General features: G+C 37.1%; 2 pseudogenes across 2 annotated transcripts in view; one reads left to right on the top strand and one right to left on the bottom strand.

Annotated features, from left to right (window-relative positions):
• Positions 1-7,018, top strand: part of LOC308188329 (acyl-CoA synthetase short-chain family member 3, mitochondrial-like) — a 62,894-nt pseudogene extending 55,876 nt beyond the window's left edge. Inside the window, exons 11-14 of the transcript XR_013956121.1 lie at positions 1,155-1,254; positions 1,334-1,509; positions 1,810-1,883; positions 4,794-7,018. The product of XR_013956121.1 is annotated as an acyl-CoA synthetase short-chain family member 3, mitochondrial-like (transcript). The remainder of the gene's footprint in view (positions 1-1,154; positions 1,255-1,333; positions 1,510-1,809; positions 1,884-4,793) is intronic.
• LOC308200008 (liprin-alpha-2-like) lies at positions 4,915-25,262 on the bottom strand (annotated as a pseudogene). The gene is made up of 10 exons (XR_013956122.1): positions 24,798-25,262; positions 22,250-22,464; positions 21,348-21,548; positions 17,712-17,741; positions 15,277-15,452; positions 14,331-14,426; positions 12,596-12,771; positions 12,434-12,501; positions 11,319-11,478; positions 4,915-5,021 (listed from the first exon to the last, which is right to left on the bottom strand). The product of XR_013956122.1 is annotated as a liprin-alpha-2-like (transcript).
• Positions 25,263-26,161: the final 899 nt, after the last annotated feature.

The raw sequence follows: 26,161 nt of genomic DNA on the forward strand, positions 1-26,161 counted from the left end.
CCTATGATTTTGAGGAAAGGCCTCAGCACCTCTGGTCATAGACCTTACTAGTCTACTTCTGTATAATTCATTGAAAAGTAGATGAAAAATAGTTTCATCTTTTTCTTTCTTTCTTAATTCTATGACAATCAAGTTGCTGTGGTCAGGATCAAGAAGTCCGAGCAGTAAATAATGGGTATTTAAGCATGAAATAGAATGCATTACTGAGGCTCTGGACTAGAGGCGACCCAAGCTCATAGGTGTATGTGATGCAGACAAATATCACCAGGATTTGGAGTGGCATGAACAGATCTAGGTGCTTTGGAAGAGGATTCATAACTGATGGTGTCTTAAGTCCAACTTTATCCCAGACTTAGTGATGCATATCTCAGTATGTATTGAGACATCTTGGTGATTTTTCTTCCAGGAAGTAAGAACCTCAGCTGGCTAAATGGAAACAAGAGAGTCAAGTCTCTCATATTTTGTTTTCCTGAAAGAGATTTTGAGGTAGTGCCCATCACTTGTGTAATTGTGTACATGTGCAGTAGGAAAGAAGGGACTTTGGTTTAACTCCCTTTTTTGTCTAAGAATGTTGAGACCTCACATTTCCAAGAGGATCAGCTGAATGTTAGGTTGGCTGCAAGCTGAGCCAGGGCTTGTATTTGGCAAAGAATTAAAAAGATACAAGGCGTCAGAGAGAATAAGAATAAGTAAATACAACTTGATAGCCCTGTAATGGAAGTGCTTCTGTGGTTTTGGTCCTTACTCAACTCCACAATATTCGTAGTGTTAGACTAACGTTAGTTGTCCCAGCAAAAAATCAAACTAACAAAAACATAGATGTGATACTCTTGTTTTCCCAAAACTATAAGGAAATCACCTTTGCTTTGTTCAAACCTAGATAATTCCTTGATTCTTTGATTCTGTATTTGTACCTTGTGCTGCCACAGTTTTTATTTCTTCCACTTATTTGATAACTACACGTAAGTGTGTGTGAAAATATTCACAGGTACATTTGCAACATGTGTAATTGGAATCCTGAGTTGTACTGACTAAACAGTTATTGATGTCAAAATTTAAGAAGTCTATTTTTTATGTCCTTGCCTATGGATTTTTTTTAACTGAGATGTTTAAATTATTATTAATCTGGTTTAGTTTTGTTTTCTGCCCCTCAGTGTGTTCTGTTCCATCATGCTGTGGCAGACTGTGCTGTTGTAGGCCAGGAGGATGCATTAAAAGGGCACGTTCCCTTTGCCCTGTGTGTACTCAGAGAAGGTGAGAGCTCATTGCTACTGGTGGTACTAAAATTTGCAAAAGGCCTGGAAAGGTTAAAGGATATGAACTTCCTTACTAGATATAAAGACAGAAGAGAGGAAGATTTTGGAAGAGATTATTGAGAGCGTTCAAAGTAACATTGGTCCAGTGGCAGCTTTTCAGAAGGGGGTGTTTGTGAAACAGCTACTAAAAATGCACTCTGGCAAGATACCACATTCAGCTCTTTCTGCACTTGTCAGTGCAAAGCTGTATAAGGTAAGTTGGAGATGTATGCTTTAATGAACTAGACACATAAGTGCATCCAAAGACCCAACATCAAGGTTTTGATTCTCTAGACCATTCTTCAACTGGTCCGTGACTTCAAGTATTACATTGTATTTTATTTCTACTATTGATTATCCAAAAGATTTTCATGTTCCAGACTTTACCAGATACTTTTTTTTTCTTGGCTGTTTTCAAAGGCTAGATTTAGAAGATTCTCTGGATGAAATTCTGTTTTATTGTTGAAGGACTGCAATCTACTATCACGTGTTTATGTATATTCTTCCTTTTCAGATAACACCAACCATTGAAGATGCTAACGTGTTTAAACACATAGAAGTGCTGAAGAAAGAATCAATGGGAAATAGGTTAGTAAAAGTGTCAGTTACTGAAATATACAGAGACTTTCTATTAGGAAATACATATTTTAAAAACGAGTCATGATTGGGGCTATTTTTTTTTCTTTACTACATAAATGGTACTGTGTTCTTTACTGTATTGCCATAGCCAATGAAGCATATTGAAGACTCTGCATATTGTCATTATATGCTGTGTGTTAAGATTGCTAAAAATTTTAAATAGAATTCATACACTTCTGTAGCCTCGGAAGGAGTCACTGCATTATCTCATTATAATAGAATCATGAAATCACAGAACAGCCCTGGTTGGAAAGGACCTTGAAAGATCATCAGGTCCAACCTTTCATGGGGAAAGGGAACCTAGATGAAATTAGATGAACCTGGTACCCTATCCAATTACATCTTGAAAATCTCTAGTGGTGGAGATTCTACAACATCCATTATTGTATAATGAAACCAATAACTTGAGTTTGGCTAAAACAGCTTTGAGAAGGTAAGTCACAAACTGAAGACAGCAATAAGTAGGAGTTCCGATGTGAAAATTGTTGCAGACATAACTTGTCTTCACTTATAAATTATGAGCCTTATGCCAGTTAAATTTTTATTAATTTTTAAATTAGTTTTCTCTATTCCACTGATTTTTTCTAAATCTTTATGCTATAAATTCCTCTAATTGCTTTATTCAATGACTTTTTGAAGTACCTTTTTTTGTAGAATAGGTGATTTCTGTCTTTCAGGTCTGTTAAAATCTTAATTTATCTATCGTAATGTTGAATAGAAAATAAGTATTTTAAATAAATGCAAGGATTTACCCCTTGCATTTTCTGATAATTTTGTTGTTGTGTTTTTTTATCACTCTTATGAAAAGGATAAACCAGGATGTGCTTTCACTGACATAATTAGATGTTTCAGGCTTGCTGATATACATATCACTAAGAAACATAGCAAATACACATACTAGGCAACCCCTCCTTGAGGGTATAGGCATTTTCAAAATACTTTCATGGTTCTTATATCAGGAAGTGGAGGATCTAAACACATTACTCTAAATGCATTACTTTTTATGCTGCAGTTTTTAACTGAACAAGAAATGTAAAAATCCTTGTAAAAATGTATGAAATACATTGAAATACATGTAAAAATAAATGAAAAGTTTAAAAGCAGAAAGTTTACTCAAATGCAGCATTGCTATTCAGAGGAATAAACAATAAGCAATTGGCAAATTCAGAAGCTGTGAGCATATTTTAAGACCTTTTTTTTTTTCCTGTCTGCTGGAAAACATTCAAGATAAAAACAGAGATAAGAGGGGGGCAGAGTGGTCAGGTGCACTCACTGCTACTGCCATGATAATGTGGAGGATTCCAGAAAAGCCAAAGGGCTCATTCATCAGTATTCAGAAAACCCAGATAAAGAGAGCCACATCATAGCAGTGATGCAGTATGGAAAAACAGGTTTGGGTTGGTTTGTTTTGTTTTGTTTTCATGAGCATTGCTTTTGTTTCCCAAAGGAGCCTTTTTCTGAGGATCTGTGATTGCAGAATTTTCTGCTTACAGCTTTAGGTTTGTGCCGAGCTGTGGAAAGGGAAAGAGGTAATTATTCTTGTACCCAGGTCCGTTGCTGCACTGTAACCTGGTTGTACAGTCAAGAAAGAACAAGCCCATTTAACAAGTGATAGGAGAGCACTTGTTTTTTCTTATTTATTTTTTTAATAGAGAAGAAGCATGTGGGTCATGTGGGTATATCTGAATGGCCAGTGATATACTGAAATTTGGCTGGAAGAGGTTGATACAATAATTATTCACCGATTGTGGATCGTAGCCTAACATAGCCACAATTTCTAGCTGTTGAGAGTAGAGCTGTGGCTGTTACTAGGAGTAACCTATGTTAGGTTAGGTTAGGTTATATGTTAGCCTGAGATCAAAAATGAAGTCACAGTAGCACTTCTTTTATATATATTTTTTTTTTCAATATATTTTAAATTCTTCTGCCTTGTTTTTTCCACTGTGGAAATAAGTAGGGTGTACTCCCAGGGCAGTATTCCTAGAGTTTCATTTGCAGATCTTGCTCACTCTTTTCCCTAACACAGCTCATTTCCTTCTGCCCCCTATCACCCACGCCACCGAATTTGAGTGTGGACTGTGACTGGAAATGTACACTGGAAAAGAAATTCTGGAAAATTGGAACTGGAGTTTATGAGGAGAAGTGTATACAAATGATGCTACAAACACTGCAAAGGGTGTTTGCATTGCTTTATTTGGTGACATTCTGGACTAAACTAGTCCAAAATAGGGCTGAGGGTGGTGAAGGAGCATCAGCAGCAAGGTCAGGTAAGCCCCAGAAGCTGTATGTAAAAGAGCTGTGTCTGGTGTTTCTGTACAGCTCTGTTCTACCCAAAGCCATCCGATCGGATGCATCAGCAAGTTCCGTGCTCCCTCTCGTGGCAGATTCTGACCAGAAAATCCATCGTAACTCATACCTGTTAGTGGCAAAATGTGCTTCTGCTTAGCCATGACAAGTACATGACATCCAAACTATTTTAATGCTACTACATACCAAGCTTAATAGACTTCTAAACACAAATAGCACTGAATTCTTTTCTATTGACCTTGGGGGAGAAAAATCTTTCACCATCTGATTGACTGAAGTTTGCCAAATGAAAATAGACAAAACAAATGTTTATGTACGTGCAAACATGGCAGATCAAACTGCTAAAAGAAAGAACTAAAAGACAGGTCTTGAGCTAAGATCAAGCAGCAGAAAAATAGTGAATAGGTAAATGACTAGTAAGTAGGTCTTAGTTTGAAACTTCCCATTTAAACAAAGAATAAACAACAATAACACCACCAAATAAAGCCACAGCAGGTAATATTTGCTCTTCTAAACTTTTATACACTATATATTAATCACTCTGTCTTTCAGTTACTTCCTCTGATAAAACAGACTTGTGTGAAGTCTCAGCAAGGCCCTCTTGGCTAAAAGCAGAACATGAGACAGGAGCCTGTCTAATGATGAAGAAATGGTAGGGTTTGGCTTCTCTTTTCTTTCATTTTCTTCATGGAATATATTTGGAAACTTGAGAATCTCACTCTATTCATTCTATGCAATTATTAGATTTAATTTTTCAGTTCTGGCTGGTGTCTGAAGATCCTGGAACAAAAAGGTGGGTCTTGGTAAACCAAGATTCTTCTTGGTCCACAGGTAACATAGAAGAAAGTTTTGGTTTGTTTGTTTGTTTGTTTGTATAAATCCTGTTTTATCAAATTGTGCTTTTTTTTTTTTTTTTTAAACATTTCTGAGTTTGTTTGTATGTTTTTAAGAGGTGAGCCATCATGGTGCTTCTCTGTAGATATCTAACATTTCCATTTTGTCTTTAGAGGTCTGTTTTGGCTCCAGTTCCAGGTTATGTCATTCTATTATACATCATGAGAGGCAGGTGTTCAGCTTTAAATATTGACAGATTTTACAGTAGGAACATGTTGAAGCTTCTAACTCTGCTAAACATATTTATTTGACTGTTACAATCCAAAAACTGTAAAAATGGTGGAATGGAAAGTTACAAACAGTATTATTGACACTGTATTGTCAAATGTTTGCACTGACACCCCATGTACCATAGATTTTATTTTTAAAAAATGATATTTATATCCATTTACATGACTTACACATTTTAAAAGAAATACATAAACAGTAAATATGTAAATGTCTAGTATTTTACAACAAAACAGATGAAACAATGTAAAAATTAGAGGCCTCATTTGATAAAAGCTTTGGATGTGCACTACTGAGAATTTTCTGATGACAGAGATGCTGGGAGGAAAGGGGGAAGTTGTTTTGTCTTTTTTTTTTAAAGCAACTTAGTTTTTTTAATTTTTATTCTTATTTTAAATTAAAAAATACATGAAAGAAACATCAGATCTGTTTGTCTGATAAAACTTTTGTGTTCTCTTCCCTATTACCCTGTTCGTGCAGAGAGTTTTAATGCTCTTTTTCATAAGTAGTGGTAGTGCACTTCAGGTAAAGTAGAAGAAAGAGATGACATCTAATGGAAAAAATAAACATTAATTAGTAAGGCTTTTTCATTGTAATTGGATCCGGGATGCAAGGACTCTAGAAAATATTATAGCACTAAATAAGCTGTTGCACATTTTACTGAAAATTGAGCATCTGAGGGAGACATGTATTTGTTCTTTAATTTTAGATCTATAATGTAAATCTATTAGTTATGCATTTTGACCTTTTAGTAATGTATACTAATTATTGGTCAAAACAAACTCTTGTATAAGTTCATTTTACAGCTGTTTTCTTTATGTTTTGATTCTGTATTGCTGGTTAGATTTTCCTGCATCTTTAAACCTTTGCCTCTTTGGCACAAGGTCAAACTCACATTTTAAGTGTATAGACTGTATTGATATACTCTGTGATTCTCCTTATTCACTGCAGCTTGACAGCATTTACCTTTTTTACCCTGATGATTTCTTTGCTGTGGACCAGCTGTTTCCAGATTACCATTCACATCTTTTTGAAACACTTCTTCCCCATCTGTCTTTACAAATCCTCTTTGGAATCCTTCATTGATGGAGTACACGGTTGATTTACCAAATCCCCCCTGACATTTCATTAGAAGAAAAGTGAAACTGTAGCATGTGCTATTGCACCAGCCCCTGGCAATGAAACTGTCCTGGTTGAGCCTTCTGATGAGGTGGTGACAAGTATTTTGTAAGACAGAAGTGCAAGGAAAACATACAACCACTGCAGCAGAAAGCTGGACCATCCCGTGTGTGCTATCTTAAACTTCTTTGCAAAATTAAATGGCTAGGCAACAGTGGCATTGAATGTTCTTATATTTATGATTTTGAGAGTATACTCAAACTGGGCTGTGTGGACTATGTTCATATAACTTCTGAAAATGTCAGTTCATGTTTTATGTAAATTCATCGGGGTAGTTTCAACAGATGTTTAAAAAATACCTGAAATATGACCTGAAAGCATGTGGATTGAATCCAGTTGTTGTGAAGAAACATCCAGAGACACTGTAAGATTGTACCTGGTTGGTATTGTTGGAATAAGCTATTTTGAAATATGAGAATTTGACATTTTCTGTAAGAAATGTGAGTAGCAAAATAAAAGAATTCTGCAGCCTGTCATCATAGACCATCTCATTTGTTTTACATGTAACCCATTTGCAGCTCTCTTTTTAGTCTGCTCTACACACACATAACATTTTTTTGCTATTCTAAGAGTTCGCTTATGTTGCTATTGTGCAACAGTTCTTCAAACTAGCCATCTCCTCTGCTGCCTGGTTAGAATCAGTCCCACTTTAGTCACGGTAGTAACAGGCCTACTGATGTATTTTAGGCAAGGCGTTGCAAACCTGGGTCAGAGTCTGACCTGTATCTGAAAAATTTCAGGGGATCTTATAATGAATAATTTCTTTTCTACAAGTATCAATCAGTTCCTTCCATGAAGAAACTGTTGCTCAGGAAATGTGATTACAAATTCTGAAAAGACTTCTGTAGTCCTTCACCAATTTCAGATAAATTCAGGCCATTGGTTTTAATATCTGATATAATAATAAAGGAAATATTTTCCCTGTATAATTTTTATATAATTTACTGAAATTCCAAACTATTTTAACTTTGTATCCAACCTAGGTGACATCTTGAAATTGCACTGATAAACAGTGCATGTACTAAAGTTCTGGTGACACCATCTTGCTGCTTCTCTAAAAGGACTCTATGGGAAGTTAAAAGAAATAGCAGTACATTGGTTTCAGTCATCCTTATATATTAACCTTTACAATTTATACCTAAATTATCTCTAAAATCTGATAGAGCTCCCAAGTGTTTAAGATCAGTATGTGATTAGCACACTGGCCAAGCTACAAGCACCGATGTGATACATATATCACTGATACTTGAAACACTTGAAATACTTGATCGGCTCCTATAGAATCTGAAGTTAATTTGTATAGCTTGTATAACTTTGTAAACATCTTTTTGCTCAAAATACCTGACTCCCATATGCATACAGTGCCAACAAAGTTTCACCACTTTACTTCGGTTTGTGGATTACTATTTTTAGACAATTACTGAAGAATAAACCAGGAATAAACATCTTAGAAAACTCTAAGTTAATTTTTATTAATATATACATTTTCAATTTCTGCCTTTGTTGCACTATTCAGACCTGTTGGAAAATATTGTCTTATGTGCCTGGCCTATTTTTGGCCTACTAGATTGCTTGGCATTCAAACTTACTTTCTTGGTCATGATGTATTGCTTTCAACATTCCAAGTTTGAAGCATATAGGAGAAAAGATGCACATCTCTGCTATCAGTTTCTGCCTCCACCGAACCCATTGGGTGTATTGTCATTGACTTTATTGACATAACATAACGTAAGCCCTAATCTATACACACATATATTTAAAAAAAAAAAAAAAGATTTATATAGTTTGTGCTCCATCATCAGCTTTGTAGGACAAGCTTTCCTATTTTCCTATTTTAGAAAAAAAAATGACCTGTGCTTATTTTTTAGTGGTGGCTTGAAGTTTCTTTTTTAACTACATGACAATTTTACACACCTGCAGTCTTCTGAGATCTATGAAGTAAGGCTGACACCATCAGCAGAATTCCTGAGCAATCTACATTTTCCAATGGTAACATTTGCTATTCATTAGTTGTCTTTGAATATGCCCAGAATTAGTAAAATCGTAATGGTCCCAAGCCTCTCCAGACTGAAGATCTAAAAATGGACTTTGTTGGGTAAAAACTAGGAACAGCAATTCCTTTCTTGCAGATCCTGGCATGTCTTTTCTATAACATGCAATAGCTATCAAAGCATGTTCAATGTGGGGTTTTGGTGCTGTCCAAAAACACTTTCTAACTCCTCTGAGTAACTGAATGAAAAAAAAGAAAAAACCTCTGTTACTGAGAAAATATTAGCATGAAATGGTGCCATATTGATGAAAGCGCTCATCATGTTAGTCTTTTCTGCAAAACTTGTGATGCAGCAGCAAACAGTATTTTTCTGCAGAACTCTGGAAGGATAACAGATTCCTAGCCATATTTAAAAGAGAAGTGGTGAGAAATGAAACATGAACTCTGGTTCTAGATTTGATCTAAAGCTGCATCCAGCTCAGAATATCTTTTCTTTACCACTGGTCATTTCTGAATGATTTGGGAAGCATGAGATTCTCTGTAATGGATAACTCTGGGAGATTTTCTGTACAGGGGACGTTCCGTCCTAGTTTTATTCAGCTACCTGATGTTTTAAATGGATCCATGTCTCTTATTAAAAGAAAAATAAATAAATAAACAAATAAACAAACAAACAAACAAATAAATAAATCTCTTCTGCTTTACTAGATTTTTTCCCTCTCTTGAGTTCCTGGTAGAACTATTTCAGGTTCTCATAAAGTAAATTCAATGCCCTGTGCTCTCTCTCCCCCCTGTTCTAGCTCTAAGTTTGAGAGCACACAAGTATGTTGTGCTTGGTGAGCTATCATCTGAAGAGAAGTTGTCTGTAAACTGTCTCATCTGCTAAGGTGGCACCAGCAGAGAGAACCTGCTACTTAAGGTGGGGAAGGAATGGTGTCGTGTCTCCTGGACTGAGCTTAAGGCTGTTGTCTTGATCAAGTGGCCACCTTAGTGAGTCTAAGTTAGTACCTCTGCTCCAAACTGTCTCTTGCTTGAATAATGCCAAAGAATACTGGATGTAGTGTACATAAAGAGGTTTCATGATGGCCCCTTATGAGTACTTACAACAATTCAGTGCTGGCTTCTTTGCTGGGCCTTGTCAGCATGAGTATGTGTGAACTGTTGAGCTGCCTAACCTCTGCAGTTGTGATGAAGTTGTGAAAAAAAAAAAAAAAACAGAACCTCTTTAAAATCACGAAGAAAATAAATCAGTCTCTTTCCCACTGGAAGGATGGCTGCTAAACTGCTCTGTGACTTTCTCTGACAATATCTGGGCATGGTGCAGTGCAGAACTCATTCAAAGTCTCTTCATGTCTGGTCTACTATTGAATCTGCCTTCCTTAATAAGTACAGTTTAAAATTTTATTTTATCAAAGTCCTAACAATGTACTTGTCATGATGTTTAAATACCACAGTGTTCTCATCACTGGAAGATAGGAAGCCAAATTCTGGATGAAGATGTAGGTCTTCAAAGCTACATACTTTTCAGTCTACTGAGTTCTGGACCCAGCTCAGCAATAAACCGTCTGGAAGATCTGCAGTAAATCGCTAAATCTCCTCTGCACCTTAGTTCCCCAACTGTAAAATGGGAATAGTATCTTCTACTTTATAGTAAGGCTAAAAGATGAAGTCTATAAATGTTTGTAATGTTCTTAGCTACTACAGTAATGTGGGCCATAGAAATGCCAAGGAAGCTTGCACCTTTATTTGTGCATGGATTTTGCCTTGGAATGGATTCTTGTCTTACGACTTCAAAATTGCCAAAAAATGCAGGATTAAAAGCAAAGGGTGCACATGAGCAGTGGAGTCAATGGAATATAGTGATACAATCAGTAAATTATTCAATTTGTATCTGCAATTATAAAGTAATATTTTTAAAAGGCAAGATATTTTAATGGAATTTAGATGGTTGTATTTTCCTGCCAAGTTTGTTAAAGAATTACAAAATGTAATCACTAACGTGTATTACGTTACTGTAATATAAATCTATTCATAGACCTAAACTCTCTCATGAGGCAATAAAGAGCAGTGTTTGAAATGGGACAGCCTGTGCACTGGTACTCAGAACTTCTGACAGGTGTACTCACATGTTTTCTGTTGTCCATATACCTGAAGGAATAGCTGCAGTGGGATTTTCCCCTTCTCCCTGCCTTCTTAAAACAATTTTAAAATTTCACTTATTTATTATTTATGACCTGCTTGATACTTTTCAAGTCATTGCTGCATTAATGCATCTTTTAGAAGTGGAAAGATTTCCAGAGAAAACTAAGACTAGTCTGCAGTAATGGAAGTAGTATCTGAATTTCAGTATTTGTTAACAGCTGGTTGTTATTAGTTCTTAGCAACTTCAGTTATTTGATGGTTTGAAAGTCAAGTAGGAAAATAAAGATTATAGTCCCTTGTAAGTTCATCCTCCAAAATAAACTCCACCTAGTAGAGAGGTTTATGAGCTGAGAAAGGTGCTTCAATACTATATGTAATCCTAGATGCATGTCAGTAAATTAATTCCTCTCTTTCTGAGTGTTTTCTTTGCACCCTGACAGCCTGAAGCAAACAAGAAAAAAAATCAATAGTGCGCCAAGTCAGTGAGTGCTTTTCCATTCCCTAATTTCACCTTCCCAGCCTCCTTATGCTAGGTAGGTGAACTCAGCTGTTCCGTTGCAGGGCAAACATGCACTAAAAGTCAATTTAGCATACTAGACTAAACCTCTTGCTTTTCAACAGTAAGTGCAGAAGCGAGTTCATACCGTCAGTTGCCATTTTCCAAGACTGCCCTGATGTCGTGGTTAGTCTGAACCCGGCTGGCAGCTTTTCGGAGGAGCCAGGCATCATGCTGATGCCATGGACCTCACGGGGAGGGAACTGTCATCGCCAGGGGGGGCCGCATCTGAAGTTCTTGTCATCGCTCTGTCAAGACACAGAGTTGTATTGGATAAAGCAAAATGAAGTTCGTGATTGGTAATCTGACTGCCTGCTGCCTCTCCCACTGTCAAATTTGTTTCGCAGCAAATGCCCTGCTTTCTTGCACTACATCCAGTAACCACAATTCATTTGAGACACTTGTATAAAAGTAAATGCTTCAGAAATAAATACTAGAGTGGAAAGCTTTCTTTATGATATTTTGATATACTGGAGGATTCTGCTAAAGCAGAACTTAGAAGTTAGTTCTCTTCCAAATACAGTGATTTGTTACTGTATTTGATGCAGTGGTTTGTTGCCGCATTAGGAGGCTTACATAAAGTGCTAATAAAGAATTAAACACTCATGTATACACAGAATCATAGGCATTTTCATCACATTCTTAAAAGTTTTGTTCCTCCTTGAACTTGAACGTTTGTGTGACAGACTCTTACCTTAAGATGAATATTTTACGTAGGTGGATTTTAGATTTCCCCATCTGAGGTAACTGCCCCAAATCCCACTCTAAGATACATTGATTATCTTCAAAGAAATACCCCTCTCCCCCCCCAAAAAAAAAAAATCCACTTTTTTCTCTGTTGTTGTCTTTTTTTTTTTTTTTTTGATAAGAAAAGGTGTAAGTATCCCAAGGAATAAGTTGCATGGGCAGCCCCCACACACCTCCGCACACTCCAGTCATTGAATCTTCCACTCCTTTCTGCATTTTAACTCTACATAAAGCGTTCATCTTAACGTAAGAGTGCAGAACAAAATTTAGCTCCCCAAATGATATGGATATGTAGCCATACAGAGGTCACTTTAAAAACTTTGTTTGGTATTTCCTTTTTTTAATACCTGTAACTGCCTCTTTTGAACAATGTGTATGAATTCTTCATGTCTTCATGCATTGCATTCAATGTATGTATTTTACTATGATAGTTAATAAATACTTAAAATTAATTACTTCCTCAAGTTGTCTTTCAGTTCCTAGTGCAAAAGGTTGTTGTAGTCTCTCTCAAGGATCTGCCGTGCCTAGAGATACCAAAGTAAAAAATTAAAATGGTTGAAGAGGGATAAATGGCAATCATGCGTACAGATTAACCAGAAGTAGCTCAAGCAAACTTGCCTGGGTGTTTTGTGTTGGCATCTGTAAGAGTAAAGCTAAACTGCTGTAATCAAAGTTTTCATCCAGTGCTATAAGTGAACCATGTACACTACTTTCTAGAATATTATTTGCATATTCTCGCAGGCCAATAGCTTGTATCCAGCATATGACTCGATCGTTGTTCCACACCAGCGCATCTGAAAGGACACAACACTACCTCAGTCTCCTGGTCACTGATAGCGTCCAAAGTATACAGGTGCATGCATTCATACTGCTTTAATTTAATATGAGGAATACCAGGAAACTATTAATATAGCTTTAATGGCTTCAACATCTCCCAAAACCCCAAAGTGTGGGAGTAACTGTGCTTTTAGCTACCTTCACGTTGAATGTTTATTCTGAATTGGTTCCAAGGTGCCGCCAGAGGGCATCTGCAGAACACAATTCCTCCCACCTCTTCCAGATACCTTGTCTCCGTTTGTTTCTCAGGTGGAAGATGACTTACTTATTCTCTGTGACTTGCTGAGACAAGCACCTCACTTTCAGACAGATGAACTTAAGGCAAGAGAGTAACAGAAAGTAAGAAGCCCGAGAAAGGACAGTGGTGGAATTAACACCCCCAAACTCTTTTCAATTCTTAGGTAAGATTTTACAGTTTAACAGTGCAAGGGCACAGGAGAAATAACAATTCCTCAAGGCTTCACTTGAGAGCTTTGTATTAAACATTTTGAGAGTTAGGTCAGCACCTACCATTTTATAACTTGCCAAAAAGCAAACGAGGAGTTCACAGTTTTAGAGACTAAAACTCTCTTTAGTTTTGAAAGCTGGTAGAGCTGTTCGGGTCCGTGCCAATTACAAAGCTAAGGCAACAAAATGAGCTTGGAAATAATTTTTGAGGATTTTTCTCCTAAAAAAAAAAAAAAAAAAAAAAAAAAACCTACCCTGTTTGTTAGATTAAAAGAAAATCACTCACACTGATCTCTGTACTGGTGAGTAGGAAATGCAATGCTGTGTTTTGTGTTGCTAAGTGATGGGGACTGTACCTGAACCCTTTGCAGAAGTACAGCTAAGATAGCATTTTCTGGGAGTGGCATTCTCCATCGCCAGGCCAAGAGCATCCCAAACTTTGGGGTCAGGATGTGCTGAAACACAGCGTGGCAACGAGTGATCGGCGAGACCAAATCCTGCTTGGGACCGTGTCTAGCTGACTGATGCCCAGCAGGGTGGACTAGATGGGGGTTTTTACCCTTCTCCTGAAGCAAGTGAGGCACCACCAGGACCTGAGACCAATAACCAAATCTTCACGGGAGCCTCCAGCCCTGCCTGCTCAGGCAACCTGGCACTGGTGCCTCTGCACCCACTTCCAGATCTCTGAGCAAAAGAGCATGTTCACTGCAGCCATTCACCCTTCTATTTCCTCCTCTTTTATTTATTTTTTTTTTTTTTTTCCCAAAAAGGTCAGTTCTGTTAGAAGCTATTCCTATATTTATCAAGCAGCTGCCTCAGTGGCCACCCCTCCAATCAACCTTTTCTGTGGTGCACATTGTGAAGTAAGAAATCAAAGGCAAATTCAAAAAGCTTCAAAAAGCAGGAGCATAGTGTTAGGGCCCTGAGTGCTCCGATGTCCCAGCGTTGCCCCCCTGGGTCCCAGTGAGCTGCAGGCTGTTTGGCCTTCTTCTGAGACTGAAGAAGGGGTTAATAGTGTCAAGCTTCAAAAGACCAAACATTCTCAGTATTCATTCCCAGGAACTATCACCTTTTATTTCATGCTGACTCATTTCTCTTCGCTTTTCCAGTTCTTTTCTATCATAATTCAACCTCTTTAAACACGATTCCATACTGCAAGCTTTTTCTGTTATTTAAAGAGAAATATTTACAGAGTTAATAATGAAAATTTTGAAGATGGGAACATATTTAGGATGTATTTCCTGCATGTCACATGAGGTGTTTCATGGTGCTAATTTAGCAAATCTTGAGGCAAGAGAGGAAAGTGAAATCGTTAAAAAAAAAAATCAGACTTTAAAAATGAAATGGACAAAACCAAAATGAAAATGTTTGAACACATGTTCTAGTGTAAGAAACCCCAAACATTCAAAATTGTATTCAGAAAAGGTCTGCCCTTGGGAGCTCAGTGAAATGATTCATCAAATCAGTCCTCAAAAGTTGTCAAATCAGACAGTAAATTTAACAAAATCCACTTCTTGTCACATAAACATCATTCCACCTAAAGTCTAAATGCCTTTATTTCCATATTTCCAATTTAGCTTCCTGGCTATATCCCTAGATAACCTGAGCAATGTCAATTTGCTGGTACTGTTAACAGCCTTTAAGTGCTACACACAATAATTTTTCATTACTGTGAGATCTCAGGGCTTCAAATGTTAGTCTGCCATTTTCTGATACTTTAAACTGCTTAATAAATTATTAGTGGTTCTGTATTGTCGTGGCTTTATTTATACATTAATGGTTTCCTGCTCATTATGAAATGATCCATACAAGTATCTTAGTTATGAGAGAGAATTGTGATGCAGTAGCTATTACTGAAGGAATATCTCAGTTCACATTTCTGACACTTAACACATACTTTTAGCTGTAGTTTTCCAAGCCAGAACAACAAATAGCCAGTGCTGTTATTCTGTGCAGCACTGAGCACTGCATCACACACAAGAGGCTTTATACATGCAGTCTTTATGCAAACATACCGATGAAAGCCGTCCACCATTTTTAAGTGCACACACACATCTGTCTTCGTCAGATGGTCTAACATCCTTGCATTGACCAGGCACTCCATAAAATAACTGCGGTACTGAGGTAAACCAAGACTGGGGAGCCATTCGCTACCTATCCATTCACGGTTCATATCACCGTAAGCCCGTGTCTACAGAAAAATTAAAAGTAAAGAAAAAAGGGGAGATCATTTCTTAAGTTTGTTCATGGTTGCACCACAGATTGAAGAGCATATATCAGTATACTCTGGTTCTAGTTAGACTTCTTAGTTTAGAAAATCTGTCTAAAGGAAAAAAAATCCATTTTTTCATTGTATCAACATTTGAGTTGTTAGCCACTGTGAGATATTTGTTACTAAAAGCAATGCTTTGCATTTTTCATCTTTTTTTCTATCTTTGCAAAATTCGAACAACTGTTGTAATACAAAATCATAGTTTCAATTTTGAGTTTTAAATGCTTGCAAACATATTACACAACCAAAATGTGTTTGTTTAATGGTCTTACTGGCTTTCAATTTAACTTCTGGATTATTCTGTTAATCAGATATTTTCAGCTGTGGCCATCTTAAACCAAAATGCACCTTATGCAGAGCTCAATAAATGAATTCTTTAAAGCAGGAGCAAGCCAAATTCCTTATAGAAGCTAGGCCTGAAGCTACTACACTACATAGCTGAGATTTCAAGAGGGAGATGAAAAATAAATGTGAGACAAGCATATGAATGTTGAGATATTTTTTATATGGTTTGCATAATGAAGATAAAAAATAGACACATTTTGTATCATACTAATGTCAATTATTTCAGCACTATTGCAGTTAACAGAAAAAAAGAACATATAAATTGCAAGATTAACATCTCCTTAAGAGGGTGGTTCTCAAAACTGATTTTCAAGTCTAACTACTTTTTTTATTTTGGTATGTCTCCTGTCATAGACAAAAGGATAACACAGTGCAAGCTACTTATACTGTCTGTGGGGGAAAATACAGTACTCCCCTCTCTCATTCTTGTGAGATTTTGAAGAGAAGAGGAATGCCATAAGTAAAGACAATAAGATTATGTGTGTTATCTATCATACAGAGAGAGAAGGAAATTTAAGAATTTAAATATTTGATAGTCCAACTAAGAAGAAAAATATTATTCCTTATTATACAAGACAATCTGTAGACTGATGCTTGAGTATGATTTATACAGTTGTGCGTCTGATTTTTTCTAAAAACATCTGGTGTAATTTTAGAAATGTTGGCTCTCTAACTAGGCATACTTTATTAGCCTATTCTCAAAACTGAGGATAATCTTTTCTTGGTTTAGCTGGGAGGTAGAATCTCTCTCTAAAATATCTCTAAAATATATCCAGCTGGGAATATTTAGACTTTCTGTGCCTCTGTGGATTTACCAAGCAAAAATCATGGGCATAATAGGATGTGGGAACATAAGGAAGTGACCTAACATGTTTACCTTATGACCTTACTAGTGCCACTAAGGGACATGGCCTAGTGACAGGACTCGGTAGGTCAGGTTGATGGTTGGATGATCTTGAAAGTCTTTTCCAGACTAAATCATTCTCTGATTCTACTGTACGTGCCCTGATGCAGGGATGCTGCCAAGCATCCCTATCTGCCATGATGCAAAAACCTTTTCCCATCCTGTGATCCCCCATATGGCAGTGGGTCACCACACAGGGCCTGACTCAGAGCTGGGTTTTGGGCCTGCATTCAAAGGATGGCTGCTGATCCTTCATTTCATAGCACGTGCTACTCCAGGATAAAAACAAACCAACAAACAGAAAAAAAAAAAAAAGGACAGGTAGAGTTAGGTCAGCAGAGGGGAGTTTTAGAACATGTGGACTAGAAACTACCCCCTCATCTATAATTCCTGTGAGACTTTGAGGCTTTGCTCTAAGTAGAGAGAGTGAGACTGCACACGTTTGTGCATATTCAGAGGACAACAATCCTCCAAGTGGAATGCACGAACACAATCTCCTCTATTGATATGACTGCCAAATGCTTTATGCTGGCATTTGGGTTAGTCCAAATGCCCTCATTCTTTCAGAATATTTTGGGCCGTCAAACTACTTGCCTTCTGGATATCAAGATACTTGCAGCTATTTATTTTGGATGGTTTAATCCTTGATGCTTTAATCCTGAGAGGTTAAAAAAATAGCTGGGCATGTAAAATAAAAGATTGTGTTGAGGACCCTGAAAACATCATGTTGTATATGCTAACTGCACTTTCTTTTAAGAAAAATATTTATAGCATGTCCAGAGTTTTTGTATTGAAGAATACTAAAATGTACACATTACAATTCACTCATGAGATACTACCACTATACCATATTCCTTTTTGCCTACTGATACTGATTTAATTGTTATTGTTAACTTTTCATTTAAAAAAAAAATGTGAAAGAGTCATACCTGAGCCCAGCTGCCTTCTTCAGACTCTTCCTGTGTTATCAGCAGGAAGCAATTAGTAAAGCAAGTAAAAAGACAATAAAAATGAGTTATAAAGAAGTGTTTTTCATGCATATGGTAAACTTACTATAAATGAAAACATACATGTAGAATGTGCTCATAAATATTGGAACTCAAGTCACCAGCAATGCCCTCAGATGAGCTATCTGAAGAATTACAAGACTAAAACTATAAAATTTTAGTAGGGCAAATCTAGCTCTTTTCAAGATAGAAAATCTTCACAGCTTGGTGAAACTTTACAGCATTATCTCAAACACTTTGTATGGTTTCACGATCAAAACACAATCATTTACTTCCCAAAATTGGATATTATAAATATCATTTTCCATTTCTAGTTAGATCTCACAACGTTCACAATACAAAGCTGTGTTCCTGTGAAAGGATTGAAAAGTGCTTTTCCACACAGCAACTTTATGGCAAAAAATAAATTGCTCTGGCTGACCAGTTAAACAGGATCAACTCTACTTCTGGCTGATTGAGTGTTGTTATATTGGTTTTTACCAGCAACAATAAAACTGAAAAAAATACCTTGGTTGTAAAAAAAAAAAAAAAAAAATATTGATGAAAATCTACTTCATGAATGTTCATGAGAAAATACAGAAGCAGAAAGAAAATACCGCAAGCATACATTTCTACGAAGTAAGTAGTCTTTACTGCATTAAAGTTTAGCTTTAGTACCTCTCTCACCATTTATGGGTTAGGCTGACTGTAGTTTTCCAAATTAAAGATTTTTTCAAACAGCTCATTTTTGGATTACGTTGCATCGTGTTTTATAAACACTATTATGGAGTTGTTATGGACTAACAGACTGCTAAAAATGAGACCTAAAATAAAGTATGTTTCAAGGAAAAGAAAAAAGATCAGATAAAATATATTTATATTTGTGTGTCCCCTGAAGCAGGGAGATGTTTGATAAAACTAAATAAAGAAATGACACACTCCATGCACCCTAAATAAAAGACCACAACTATGCTAGTATGGACATGAAAGACTCAGTGTTCATGAAAACTCCGAGTTGTGTTATGCACATTTCTCAATACTTTTCTTATTTTTTCTGGTTCATCAGATACAAAATTTTGTTTAGAAGGGGTACCAGGGAAATGTTGCACCTGAAACTGCGATGATTTCATTTCACTAAATGAGGTTTCACATTGGCAGGAAAAAGCAATGTAAAACTCCAAAGCTGTTTTTACTTTCATACAACATTTGCAATTGCAACACAGTTTGTAATTTCTTTTTCTGAGAAATGGTGGAATTGTTCTTTCTAATGTCGTGCTTGGGAAGCAGCCTACAGAGGCTATGGCATCTGTGTTAAAGCAGATGCATCCTAGTTCTCTTCTGAGCACTGAAAAAATGCATAAACGTGAATGGAAAGACAAACCGTTTTACCTGGAGCAGCAAGATTTTCCATTTCTTGATGGGTCACCCAAACATTGCCTGAGGGCTATGAACAAGGCCCACAGGGAGGCAGGAGGGATCCACATTAGGTAAGCAGTGGTAAAGAAGAAAGGTAGCACCACTGTAAGTTAACAGCGTATAGCATCACCATCAGCACAACCATGATCTTGCCTCTACCAAGCTGCAACTAGAGATAACTTTAGACAACTTGTTTTCCATCTTTGTTAGAGAACAGATGTAAGCCTGAACAGACGTGATGGAATATTTCAGCTAGGACTGATGGATGAACACAGTCACAAGGGAAAGAAGAATTAAAGCTGCATTTCACGTGCAAGGGGCAAATACAACCTTTATGTCATAGCTCAGTCTGGAGGTAAGCTTCATTTCTCGAAGATTTTCCAGCCTAAATATTCTGCACCCATCACATGCTCATATTGTAATCTAAATAATGATTGCTTTCCCCACATTTCTGTGAATTAAAAACATCAAGAGAATACATTTGTTAGACTGTTTTTCCTCATTGTATTCTTTTCAGTCAGATCATTACTAGGGCAATGAGATGAGGCAGGGAGGGGGGTGTGGAAGCCTGCTGTGCATAAGGTGAAGTGTGCTGCACTTTCTTGAGAGCTGCAGTAAATTAACTCCTTTCCTGAGAAAGAAGAAAGGCAGAAAGACTTGGGAATCAGAAATGCACGGTCCAGGGCAGTGAAGCATCGTGCTGCCAATTACTTAATGAGAAGTCAAGAGCAAAGCAAAATTATTCCCAGTGCTTCTAGCTCAAATGTGCTGTATTCTTATTTCATAAGTGACAATTCTCTTATGCTCTGAAATAACATAAAGTCAAAATGGATTTTGATAAATAATTTGTTAGTAATTCAACACTGTGTTGAGTCTATTATATACACCTGCATTACAATTCATGATATTAGCATGGTTAGGACGTATATAGCAGGTCTGTGCAGGGAAAGTATTAGATGGTGAACTATAATTTTTAAAGGATCTTAGCAGCATTAAGATGAAAGGCCAGTCAATGAGAACATTTGTGTCCTTTTGCCCAGTTTCTCTACTGCTTATATAGCTCAGTGGTTCTGGATCAATTGCTAAATCCCTCAAATGTATCTCAATTCTCATTTCCACCAAAAGATCCTTGATGAATTCCATGAAGATTAGAGATTACAAAATATAAATAGTAGTAGTAGTAGTAGTAGTGGTATTAACATTGTTTTATCATCATTACTTATAATATTATTATTATTTAGAAATCTGCGCTGCACTACTTAAGTAGTAGTCTTTGTCCTTCACTTCTACACTTCTACACTATAATCAAACCTCATTTTTTTAACTTGTTGTTGTTGTTGTTTTGTTTTGCTTCAGTCTTTGTTGCTTCTTTCATAGCCGTCACCATCAGCCTCTCAGCATGAAACTCCCCTCTTGTTATCTTTTTTCTTTTTCCCCTCATCAGTTTGGCCTATTTTTCTTTGTTTTCCATTAGGAGGTGCTTTTATCTGTAGCACATATATTCTTGCTCTGCCCCAGTGTACTTTCATGCTTTTTTTTTTATACACTCCCCTCTTTCCTTTCAAACCTATTTCTTCTCTACTTGCTTCTTTCCTGTCTGCTCCACTCTCTCCCCTTTCCCCACCAAACGCACATGCTTCACTTCTCCCTTCCGTGCTCTGCCCTCACACTTCCAATCACTGCTTCTCTTAAAAGCATGAAGAACCTAAATCAGACTGGAAAACATTTGAAAGGATCCGAAAGGGGGAAAGCGAACAAGATTCGTAATAGTTGTATTCCTAAATAACCTCTTCCCTCTCCTGCCTTAGCCCACCCCGCAAACAAAAATATAATAAACAAGAAAAGAAGAGAAACACAAGCTTATTTGACCTGAAGGAAGAGAAAAGCAGGTAAAATTACAAATAAGGTGCTCAGTACTGATCATTTAAATAACATCAACGTTAATTAAAAGCACATCTTAAAAAAAAAAGGTATCCACTAAAGGAAAAATATCAGCGACCAACAATTGAGTGATTGATGAACAAGTACTTCCAACTCTTTAGAGGACAGTTCACAGTGATTGTGAATTGTGTGTTACCAGAGTCACTCTCTAACTACAAAAGCCTTTCTGCAGACTCCTGCAGAGTGAAGTGGGAAAGAAAAAGCTAGCTGAACAGGACTCACTGTTCTGGATGTTGGAGGTGCTGATGGACTTGTGAGTGATACCATCTCCTGGATTGCTAATAGAAGTTTTAAGAGATGAAGAGGATTGCTGATTCCAATTTCTCTTTGAATCTTGGTATTGGACAAAGCAGACGTAATAGCTCCACTCTTCACATTGGCACGGCAGGCAGCAACATACCAAGCTGGCATTGCTAGCCAGAGCTGTTGAGATAAAGTACACATTTGTTCAAGGCATAGCTTAATTTCTCTCATGAAATTTATCATTTATCTATCAGCCTGAATAAGCATGGTAATACACATAAATTAGTATAACAATCATACTATTTATTAAAATGAAATTGTTTTAGAACCATTGACATGGCTTCACATGAACTCTTTTTGTTGATTTTATTATAAGCCAGAATGCAAGGGATGCTTTGGATTATTTTTACAGCTATGTTTTTCCATCACCTGGGCTACTCCTTTCCTGTGCCTTTTACAAGCAAATCGTGGCACAAGTCAGTATTCCTGGCAGTTTGATAGTCTTATCGTATACAGAAAATAACCTAATAAGAATTAAGTCATTTTTCCCCTTTTCTACTAAAATGGCTCTATCTCTCTTTCCATGTTAGTCCCTATGGTGTACTTGTGGGCACAATCTTACCCTTCTCAGCTCATTTTTTCCAAGCACAGTGCAGATAACCTAGTGAGGACTGGGCTGGGCTGGTATGGTGTCACACTGCTGCTGGAAATGTTGGTTAGAAGTCACAGCAAAGTGTGAACACAGCTACAGAAGATATGTACTTGCCACTCGAGGGTTTTTTTCTTATGTTAGACTTAGTAGCCTAGGTCAGCAGCAGCCCTGTGTTTAATTTCTAACTGCATTGAAGTACTGTGTGGCTGATAACTAATCTACAACTTACCTGGGAAACATTTTCTTAAAAGACAGCTGTTAGATCACTTTTATGACACAGAGAAAACAAGAGTGTAATGTCAGATTTCAAAAGAGCTCAGACAGGCTTTTCTGTACTGACTGTTCTGATGTATCAGTAAGCTTGAGGAATGACTGCATCATGTCTCAAAAAGCCCTTTCTGCTGATGCATGAGCAACTGCACCCCATCCAATGTGAGTCTGAACCTGAAAAACATGATCGAATCCCAGCTAACTGCAATGAAATACAAAGTTTCTACAAAGTCAAAAAATGAAAACAAAAATTACATAGATTACATCCAGCTGTGCTTAAACAAAGCCCCATATGGGAACTATGCAAATGTATTTAATATTCACATTAAATTTGATTATTTTTTTCATACATGCACTTGAAAAGCAGGAAAGCATAAACATTGGGAGTTATTCACCTTGCAGAAATAGGTTTATATGTTTGCTGCTTGTTAGGTAAATGAGTTCTTTAACAAATTAGGTAAATTTGTTCTTTAAATTTCTTCAACAAACAGCTGTCTCTATCAGAAAATGAAGGTAGATGAAAACAGTTCCTAAAAGCAGCACACATTCATTGTGCTAGGTAGCAAATCGACAGATCAAGATTGATATACTTTTCCACCATTATTAAGAAAAGTCACAGTTCTTAAAATATATCTCAGCTGTGCCTGCGCTACATACAAATGACCAGAATAAAGGCTAATGCTGAGAAGCTGAGTGCTGAAAAGTTTGGAAATGTCACAACTGCGATCACGTGTAGTACTTTAATTTGGTTCTTTAGCTCCTTTAATATTAATTTCAGTTTTTATTCCAAGGGTCACACATTGCATTTTCCCCAGGAGAGTATGAAATGCATACAGAGTCCATCTGCTGACTGAATACACTGATGCCCTCTGAATAAATTCAGTACTTCTGCCGTCATATCTTTTTTGTCATTAGTATGCTATTTGGACTGAATACTGTTACACAAACTTCCGCTTGGGCTACTCTCACTATGTTTCCCAAGAAGTTCTTAGATACCAATTTCTCTTTATAAGCTGTCTTTGAGACAGCAGGAAGCATATCCTATTTTGCAGCTAAGATTCAAGGCTAAAAAAAATAAAAAAATGGTTAGGGCTTAAATTGTCAGAAATGTCTTCACATTTTACATCACCATGAAGAACATTAAGGGACAGATTGTTTTTAGTACTTAGAATTGTCTAGACCTTTGCATGTTCACCCTTCCAGCAAATCAGTTTTGATTGTAATAGTGGATATTTCTGACTGATACAAACCTGACTACAGAACTGTCAAACTGTCATGAAAAAGTCTGTTAGTAGCTAAATTAACAAATGCTCTATATTAACAGTTTGTTTGTTTTGGAAGGAAGATATAATCTAATTTTCCAAGGTCATGTTTGAACACTTGAACTGCCTTTCTGCAGTTTTCACTGCATCTTTTTCATTAGGAACCTTCAATTACAACACGAAGCAGTTTTGTAGATGCCAGCTTCTTTCTTTCCTCATCCTTTACTTATTCCCTGAACATACTTCCGTTAAAGTTTCTGAGGAGGGCTATTTTTTCTAGTTGAAGGGAAAAACTCCGCAAATTTTGCCTAATGATCAATGGGTGATACCCACGACAGACATGAGAATAGGTGGGATGCTTGGCACAGAAGAGATGTTGCTCCTTTAGCCAACAAAGAGCTTGTATCTGCACAGAGCTGGTACAGCCTTGCCGTATAGGACTGATTATCCATGTGTGTAAGAACGTCCTTACTTTTTGCTTTCTTGTCCCCTCAAGTTCTGGGTAAGTGTTTTTTGAAAAGTTCCTTCACATAAAACAGTCATTTTTGTCAAAACTGGTAGACAGCTCTGCTGAATAAATTTCTCTTGATGTATTCCAAAATCCATCCATGAACACTCTCCAAATAAAGGGGAGCCTTCTGCAGCTAGATCGGTTTTCAGAGTCAAAGGAACTGCCTGTCTAAATCAGAGGGATTTCAACCTGGATCTCCCACATCCCAGGTGAAAGTGCCTAACACTTCTGCCTATTTTGAATGATATCTAGGTAAATTAGCCCTTTCCAATATTATATTTGAAAATGGACCAAAGTCACTAATTTGTTAAATTTGTTAAAAATTCTGCAGACGTAGTTTTTGTGTTAAACTTAAATAAAATCTAATAGCTACTTTTTCTCCTTAGCACACCATCCTGTATAAACTGTCTTAGGATTTTTTAGATATTTAGGGACTGAGAAAGTATGAGATTTCATGAATTTGGGGTTCAATTCCAAGTGCAGTAGTAGGGTATGCTCGAGTGACGATAGTCCTCTTTGCTCCATCCCCACTCCCCTGTGCAATCCCCCCTTGCTTTTTTCACCTCCAGTCTCTGTTTCACACCACCCAGTGTCAAAATATTCTTAGTGCTGATGGCACAGTGAGCCAGGGAAAGATGGGGAGACTTCAGCAGCATCTTCTGAAATCTGTAAGGACAAGGGTGCAGAAGCAGCCTGCCAACGTGACTCGTTTCAAAGCTGTGACTAACGCTTACCTCCAGCCAGGCAACCACTGTCAGCCTGTCCCACTGGGCGAAAGGCAAGCCGTTTCTCCAAGCTTCTTCCAGAAGTTCATATTTAAAAATGGATCAAAAAGCATTACATACACAGAGCGGTGCATATGGACAATATAGTTACAGCCATGTCTTGTTGTTAAGGGTAACAATAGGTAAGTACAATGACACTCATAGGAAGGGCATAGAAAATGCAATGAGCAATACAGCTCTTTCCCATTTTGGAATGTATTCCTTATTCTATTCCCAACTCTTTTTTTTAAAAAAAATCTTCTTGGTGCATTTTGACATCCTTTTAACCACCTAACGTACAAAAGGATGTTAGGTGGTTTCTACCTGTTCTCATCTGAAGCAATAGAGATCTGGGGTAACCTGTATAAAAGGACCACCCAGATAACAGAAGACATCGGGGAACAGAGAAAACTGTGGGAATCTTCCTGAGACTAGCTTAGCTATGGTCTGGTAATGACCCAGAATGGCCCTAAATAGCCTTCTTCTAGACTTGAGCTAAGCTTGGATATAATGCAGCAGGGTCTATGGGGTCATTGTGTTTGAAGCACTAAACCTTGCCAGAACAGCTGTGCACAATTCTGGGGTCTCTGGAGTACAGCTGTTCTGCATCTTAAATAGGACATCCATGGTTAATAATGAATTGGTTGTAGCTTTAGTAGATGCATTTTTTTTATTGTTTATATCCAAAAGAAGATCCATGTGGTTTACTGATGTTTACATTTCTATGCGTAGAGAATTTATGTGGTTTCTCAGTTTTATACATATATATATGGGTATATTTTTACAGAACTGATTGGATACCAATCTGACTCCTGCCTCTGCAGATTCTCTGGACTGCAATGAGTGTGTATGAAAAACTGTGGCAAAAATAATAATAATAATAATAATAATAATAATAATAATAAATACATTTTAAAAAAATCTCAAGGCTTAAAATTCACTTCTAATATAGCAATATTAAACATTTGGTAAAGTATAGGTGTGTCAGCTAGACTTTCAGGAAAATGTTTTATATTAAGCACATTCAACCATTTGACCAGACATTTAACTGCCTACAGTTGCATTTTGTAACATGACTAAAGACTCAACTGTGGTGGTGGCATAGAAAAAGCAGTCCTTCAAGAGTCTTTTTTTTTTTTCCTGATATTTAACAACATACGTTCTGCAGCCTCCTGCTGAGGGAAACACAAAAGAATGCTCTCGGCAACAAGCGGTAGCGTAAATGAAATTACACAGGGACTATGCTAATGGAGTATTAAAATTTGCTTACTTTCCCACACAACAAGAAAATCTTGGAATTACAGCTTCAGTTTTGCTCCTTCCCCCTTTATTAC

The sequence above is a fragment of the Anser brachyrhynchus genome (genome assembly GCF_964034855.1).
Source record: "Anser brachyrhynchus genome assembly, chromosome: 1".
Classification (NCBI taxonomy): Eukaryota; Metazoa; Chordata; class Aves; order Anseriformes; family Anatidae; genus Anser; species Anser brachyrhynchus.